The 7949-nt window shown below is 34.6% G+C and overlaps 1 pseudogene; it reads right to left on the bottom strand.

The window, feature by feature from the left end:
• Nucleotides 1-521: 521 nt before the first annotated feature.
• On the bottom strand, nt 522-4405 carry LOC111180302 (actin-related protein 3 pseudogene; annotated as a pseudogene).
• Between the last annotated feature and the right edge of the window lie 3544 nt (nt 4406-7949).

The raw sequence follows: 7949 nt of genomic DNA, 5'->3' as shown, positions 1-7949 counted from the left end.
GCCTGTTGATGTGATAGATTACATGAACTGATTTTCGAATATTGAACCAGCGTACCTGGGATAAACCCAGCCTGGTCATGGTATGCAATTGTTTTTATACATTGTTGGATTCAATTTGCTAATATGTTGTTGAATATATTAGCATTTGATCATGAGAGATGTCATAATTTTCATTTATTTTAATGTCTTTGCCTAGTTTTCATATAAAGGTGATGCTGCTCTAAGAGAATGAGTTTTAAAAGTGTTCCCTTGGCTTCCTTTTCTGGGAAATTGTAGAGGATTGGTATCATTTCCTCTTTAAATGTTTGGTAGAATTCACAGATGGAACTGTCTGGAACCTGGTGATTTCTGCTTTACAAGGTTATTAGCTATCGATTCAATTTCTTTAGTAGATGTAGACCTATTCAGATTATCTGTTTCTCCTTGTGTGAACTTTTGTAGATTGTATCTTCCAAGAAAATGGTCCATTTTGTCAAAGTTATTAAATTTCTGGGTATAGAATTCTTCTTAACATTTTTAAAATCATTTTTAATGTCATGGAATCAGTAGTGATGGACTGTCTTTCATTTCTGTTATTAGTAATTTGTGGCTTCTCTCTTTTACTTGACTAATCTAGATAAGGGTTTATCATTTTATTGGTCTTTACAAAGAGGGAGCTTTTGGTTTTGTTGATTTTTATCTGTTGATTTCATATTTTAAATTTCACTGATGTCTGCTCTAATTTTTTTTTTTGAAGAATATAGGCTTATTAACTTAAAAGAACTTGAAACAAGTATTCGAAAGAAATTTGTGCCTTTATTAGAATGGTGTTAGGCTTTAAAAATGACCAATTTTGGTAATCAAATGATTCATCTTTTTGAATAAGAAATGACACTAGAACTGCAATACTTGTCCAACAGTCTTAGTTTTACTTTTCCTTTAAAGCAAGAAACAGAATGAGAGTTAAACAGAAAGCACTGGCAGGCATCAGTTAATCCAAGATAATAGCTTCTTAGTTCCAAAAGCACTTGCAAAGAAAACCATGGGGGGACACAAGGTATGAAAGCAATTCATAATAACTGGAATCCCTTGAGCGTGTGTCTTCACCAAGTGTCATAGGCTACTTTTTGAATTTGTCCTTTACTTGGTCACTTTTTTTCCTCAAATACTAGTTTGCCTGTGACTTTTCCCTGAAAGTGTAAAAAGTATGAAATACAAACAAGCTCTTGCATTGTACACTTAGAAGTGTACAATTCAAGCATTACAGAGCTATCTACATACCCTCAAATCTTGGCTAATTCAATAGTATAGAACCTATCAGGGCACAGAAAGAACTAACACCTGCTTCTTTTTGTTACACATACAATTCAAATATTGAATCTGAAGAAAAACATTTGATCATTTTGTCTCTCCTCTACATTCCCATGTTGATAAACTTACTAAAATATTCCTGTGTAATTTAGTTTGGTCTTATTATTTCAAGTCAGGGTTAAAACCTCAAAACCAGCCATCCAGACAAAAAAGGCAATCAGAAAGATTATTTCTTCCTCACTTCCCTAACCCCAGTGACTGCGAAGTTAATTTTATGACTTAACTCCAAACACTGGATAGTGATGCCAAATGCTAGGCCCAATTTCTTCATAATCCTTTTTGGCGTGGCATACATGGTAGAATTCAGGCGTAGAAGCCAGCATGGATCCTCCAAACCACATTGCATGTGACTGCATTTTGGGTGTGATGACTTATACATCAATAGGTTTTTGTGTCAGTCTACCACCACTCAGTTCCTCACTTAATTTCAGCCTGGCATCTCCAGTTCTTTTCAAATCTCTTTGCAAGTGATGTCCAAAGTCCCTGATCCAAAGTCCCTGAACATGGTTGAATATCCAGAGAGGACAATATTCTTGTTGAGAGGATCTATGACATCAGTAGGACAATTGTGATTATTTACTTCATCTACAACTTCTGAGATAGGTTGAGTAAAGCCTGGATTAGCAAACTCTAGATGAAAAAAATGTCACGTCCCAAGAATCTCTCAATAACCAACACCAATGGAGAATTCTTTCTTTGAGATAACATTGATTCCAGTATACTGTTTAATCCACTTTGCTCCACCTGTGTCATACTTGTTAAATTCTTTGACCAAATGTGGGCAGGCATAACTATAGTGCTCTTTTAACGTTCCCAAGGATTTCTCTGATGGATTCTTACTTTTCCATCTCTCAGCAATTGCTGAATAAAATATGTTATATTACATACATGTAAAATATGTTATATTACATCCTGTGTTATATACACAGCTGTTATATTACAGCTGTGCTTAATACAGCTGCCAATTACATACCCTTCAGCCACAGGGATGACATGGGTGACACTGTCTCCACTGTCTATTACCGTATTGCTCTAATTTTTATTATTTCTTTTCTTCTGCTTGTTTTAGATTTAATTTACTCTTTTCTCCCCCTAGTTTCCTAAGGTGGAAGTTTACTTTATAGATTTTAAATCTTTCTTTCTTCCCTAACATATGCATCCAATGCTAGAAATTTCCATCTAAGCACATATTTAGCTGCATCTTGCAAATTTTGATACATTTTTATTTTCACTTCAGGTGAAATATATTCATAATATTTCAAATTTCTTTTGAGAATTCTTTGACCCTTGTGTTATTTAGAAATGTATTGTTTAATCTCCAGATATTTTTGGATTTCCTACTACTGTTCCGTAATTGATTTCTAGTTTAATTTGACTGTGAACTCAAAGCGTACTTTGTATAATTTGTATTCTTTTAAGTTTGTTGAAGAGTGTATTATGGCTTAGAATGTGGTCTGTCTTGGTGAATATTCCATATGAGTTTGAGAATAATGTGTATTCTGCTATTATTGGATGAAGTACTATAGAATGTCAGTTAGATCTGTTTTATTGATGATGCTATTCAGTTCAGCTATATCCTTGCTGATTTTCTGCCTACTGGATTTGTCAGTTACTGATAGAAGTGTGATGTCTTTAACTGTAATAAAGGATTTGTATATTTCTTGTGCCTCTTGTATTTTGACATTTTTTTCCTCTTGTATTTTGATATTCTATTGTTAGGCTCTGCAAATTAAGGATTATTATGTGTTCTTGGGAAACTCACCCCTTTATCATTATGGAGTGCCCCTCTTTATCTTTGATAATTTTCCTTGCTCTGAAGGTCACTGTCTGAAATTAATGTAGATTCTCCAGCTTTCTTTTTATTAGTGTTAGCATGGTATATCTTTCTTCATGACTCTACTGTGTCTTTCTATTTAAAGTGGCTTCTTGTAGAAAACACATTGTTGGTGCTCGCTCTCTCTTTATTGTTTTGTGTACTTTGACAGTTTCTACCTTTTAATTGGTCAATTTAGATCATTCACATTTAAAATGATGATTGATATAATTGGATTAATAGCTATCATATTTGTAACTGTTCCAATCATTGCCTTTGTTCTTTGTTTACTTTAGAGTTCAGCATTTTATATGATTTGATTCCATTTTCTCTCCTCACTTTGCATATGAATTATACTTCCTTTTTTAAAAATAATGTGTTTTAGTGGTTGCTGAAGAGTTTGCAAGTGATTCAATAATTTATAACTAATCCAAGCCTACTTTCAGATAACACTATACCACCTCAGGGGTAGTATAAGTACTTTATAAAAGAGTATTCCTAATTTTCCCCTCTTGTACCTTGAAAGTTGGTATCATTCATTTCACTTATCCCTAAGCTATAATCATCAAATACAATGTTACTACTATTATTTTGAACAAACTTAGATCAATTAAGAATAAGAAAAAGAAAAGATTTTATTTTGCCCTCATTTATTCCTTCACTAATGCTCTTCCTATTTTTTATATAGTTGTTTCCAACTTATATCATTTTCTTCTCCCTTTTTTTACACTCTTTGCAAGGCAGGTCTATTGATGACAAATTCCCTCAATTTTTCTTTATCTGAGTAGGTATATTTCTCCTTCACTTTTGAAGTGAATAATTTCACTGGACACAGAATTCTAGGTTGGTGGGTTTTTTTTCTTTCAACAATTCAGATATTTTATTCCACTTTCTTTTTGCTTGCATGGTTTCTGAAGAGAAGTCCAAAGTAATTCTTATGTTTGTTTCTCTGTAGGTAAGGTGTTTGTCTTCTTTCTGGCTTCTGTCAGAATTTCCTCTTTGTCTTTGGTTTTCTGCAGTTTGAATAGGATTTGCCTAGGTGTAAAAGATTTTTTTAATATTAATTCTGCTTGGTGTTCCTCATGCTTCCTAGATCTGTGGCTTGGGGTCTGTCATTAATTTTGGAAAATTCTCAGTCGTTATTACTTCAAGTTTCTTCTGTTCCTTTCTTTCTTCTCCTTCCAGCATTCCCATTGCATGTATATTATACCTTTTTGTAATTATCCCACAGTTCTTGGTCATTCTGTTCCATCTTTTTCTTTCTTTTCTCTCTGTGCCTTTCAGTTTTAGAAGTTTTTATTGACATATCTTCAAGTTCATTTATTCTTTCTGAGTGTAGTCTACTGATGAGTCCATCACAGGCATTCTTCATTTTTGTTACAGTGTTACTTATCTCTAGAGCTTCCTTTTCATTCTTTCTTAAACAATTTATTTCTCTGCTCACGGTACCCATCTGTTCTTGTATGTTGTACACTTTTTCCATTAGCACCTTTAACATATTAACTGTATTTATTTTGCCCAGTTCCAGTTCTCTGCCTTATCTGAGTCTGTTTCTGATATGTGCTTTGTCTCTTCAGACTTTTTTCTTGCCTTTAGAATGCCTTGCATTTTTTGTTGAAAGCTAGACAAGGTTTATTGGGTAAAAGGAATGTAGGTAGATAGCCCAGTAGATACTCCTTTAGTGTGGCAGATTTTATATTTATCTGGCAGTGTTTAGTAATTGGTGTAGCTGTGGTGTCAGAGGCTAAAAATTTCCTCTATTGTCCTTAAATTTTTTCCAGTTTTTTTTTTTGTGGTAAGATATACAAACATAAAATATTCCATCTTGGGCTTCCCTGGTGGCGCAGTGGTTGAGAGTCCGCCTGCCGATGCAGGGGACGCGGGTTCGTGCCCCGGTCCGGGAGGATCCCACATGCCGCGGAGTGGCTGGGCCCGTGAGCCATGGCCGCTGGGCCTGCGCGTCCAGAGCCTGTGCTCCCCAACGGGAGAGGCCACAACAGTGAGAGGCCACAACAGTGAGAGGCCCCGTACCGCAAAAAAAAAAAAAAAAAAAAAAAAATATTCCATCTTAACCACTTTTAAGTGTATAGTTCAGTTTCACTAAATACATTCATAATGTATTTATGCATTAATGCATTACTACCAACCATCTCAAGAATGCTTTCATGTTGTAAATGTGCCATACACCATGACCAAGTGGGAATTATCCCAGTGATACAAGGATGGCTCAATTATCTGTGAATCAGTGTGATCACATAAATCAATGTGATACACCACGTTAACAAATTGAAGAATAAAAATCATATGATAATTTTACTAGATGCAGAAAAAGCTTTCAACAAAATTCAACATCCGTTTATGATAAAAACTCTCAACCATGTGGGTATAGAGGGAAGATACTGCAAGATAATAACTGCTGTATATGACAAACCCACAGCTAACACATCATACTCAGTGATGAAAAGTTGAAATCATTTTCCTCTAAGATCAAGAACAAGACAAGAGGGCTTCCCTGGTGGTGCAGTGATTGAGAGTCCACCTGCCGATGCAGGGGACACGGGTTCGTGCCCCGGTCCAGGAAGATCCCACATGCTGCGGAGCGGCTAGGCCCATGAGCCATGATCGCTGAGCCTGTGTGTCCAGAGCCTGTGCTCCACCATGGGAGAGGCCACAACAGTGAGAGGCCCGCGTACCGCAAAAAAAAAAAAAAGAGCAAGACAAGGACGTCTACTCTCACTACTTTATTCAACATAGTATTGGAAGTCCTAGCCACCACAATCAGACAAGAAAAAGAAATAAAAGAAAATCCAGATTGGAAAGGAAGAAGTAAAACTATCACTGTTTGCAAATGACATGATACTATATATAGAAAATCCTAAAGATGTCACCAGAAAGCTATTAGAACTCATCATTGAATTCAGTAAAGTTGCAGGATACAAAATTAATATATAGAAATCTGTCACGTTTCTATACACTAACAAAGAACTATCAGAAAGTGAAATTAAGAAAACAATCCCATTTACAATTGTATCAAAATGAATAAAATAACTAGGAATAAGTCTAGCCAAGGACATAAAAGACCTGTACTAAGAAAACTATGACATTGATGAAAAAAATTGAAGATGACACAAACAAATGGAAAGACATACTTGCTCATGGATTGGAAGAGTATTGTTAAAATGACCATACTACCCAAGGCAATCTACAGATTCAGTACAGTACTCATCAAAATACCAATGGCATTTTTAACAGAACTAGAACAAATAATTCTAATATGTGTATGGAAACACCAAAAACTCCAAATAGTCAAAACAATGTTGAGAAAGAAGAACAAAGCTGGAGATATCACAGTCCCTGATTTCTTCTAAGAATTTTACAGTTTTAAATTTAGGTCTTTTGTTTGATTTTGGTTAATATTTGCATATGATATTAAGCAAGGATCTAACTTCATTCTTTTTCATGTGGATAACCAAATTTTCCAGCACCATTGTTGAAAAGCCTGTCCTTTCCTCATGGAATGGTCTTGGCACACTTGTCAAAATCCAGTTGACTTTATGTATATATGGCATTTATTTCTGGGCTCTCTATTGTATTCCGTTGGTCTATGTCTGTCTTAATGCCAGTACCACACTGATTACTGTACCTTTGTTGTAAGTTTTGGAATCAGGAAGTGTGATTCCTGTAGCTTTGTTCTTACTTTTCAAGATTATTTTGGCTATTTTGGCTCCCTTGAGATTCCATATGAACTAAGGATGACTTTTTGTATTTTGGCAAAAACATCATTGGGATTTTGATAAGGACTGCATTGAATCTATAGATTGCTTTGCGTAGTATTTAGATATTGATCTGTGGTTTTCTTTTCATGTAGCATCTTTGTGTAGCTTTGGTATTATGGTATTGGTGATCTCAAACAATGTGTTAGGGAGTGTTCCTTCCTCTTAAATTTTTGGGAAAGTTAGAGAAGGATTGGTATTAGCTCATTTTTGGTATTAGTTCATGTTTGGTAGAATTCACCAGTGAAGGCATCAGGCCTAGAGCTTTTCTTTGTTGAGATTTTTGATTAATGATTCAATCTTTTTACTAGTTAGAGGCCTATTCAGATTTTCTATTTCTTTGTGATTTCTTGGTATGTTTTGTGTTTGTAGGAATTTGTTCATTTCATCTAGGCTGTCCAATTTGTTGGCATAAAGTTGTTATAGTACGCTCATATTCCTTTTTATTTCTGTAGAACAGTAGTAGTGTTATCACTTCCATTTATGATTTTAGTAATTTGGTTCTTTTCTCCTTTTTTCTTAGGCCATCTAACAAAATTTTTCGTTTTGTTAATCTTTTCAAAGAACTAACTTTTAGTTTCATTGAGTTTCTCTATTGTATTTTTTTCTATTTCATTTATCTCTGCTGTAATTTTTATTATTTCCTTCCTTCTGGTGGCTTTGGGTTGATTTGTGTTTCTTTTTCTAGTTTCATAAGTGCAAAATTAGGCTTTTGCTTTGAGGTCTTTCTTGTTTTTTAATGTATGGATTGGCCAAAGGGTTTGTTCAGGTTTTTTTTGTATCACCTTACGGAAAACCCCAAATGAACTTTTTGGCCAAGCCAGTAATTGTTTATAGCTATAAATTTCTTGCTTTGCACTGCTTAACCACATCCCATAAATTTTGGTACATTTTTTTGTTTTGTTTTGTTTTCATTTGTCTCTGAGTATTTTCTAATTTCCCTTGTATTTTCTTTTACCCATTGTTTTAAAAGTATATGTTGTTTAATTTCTACAAATTTGTGATTTCTCTAG

The sequence above is a fragment of the Delphinapterus leucas genome, chromosome 17 (genome assembly GCF_059928025.1).
Source record: "Delphinapterus leucas isolate spDelLeu-1000000601 "Yukka" chromosome 17, BTC_Dleu_Yukka2, whole genome shotgun sequence".
Classification (NCBI taxonomy): Eukaryota; Metazoa; Chordata; class Mammalia; order Artiodactyla; family Monodontidae; genus Delphinapterus; species Delphinapterus leucas.
This window is presented reverse-complemented; position numbering and strand designations above follow the sequence as displayed.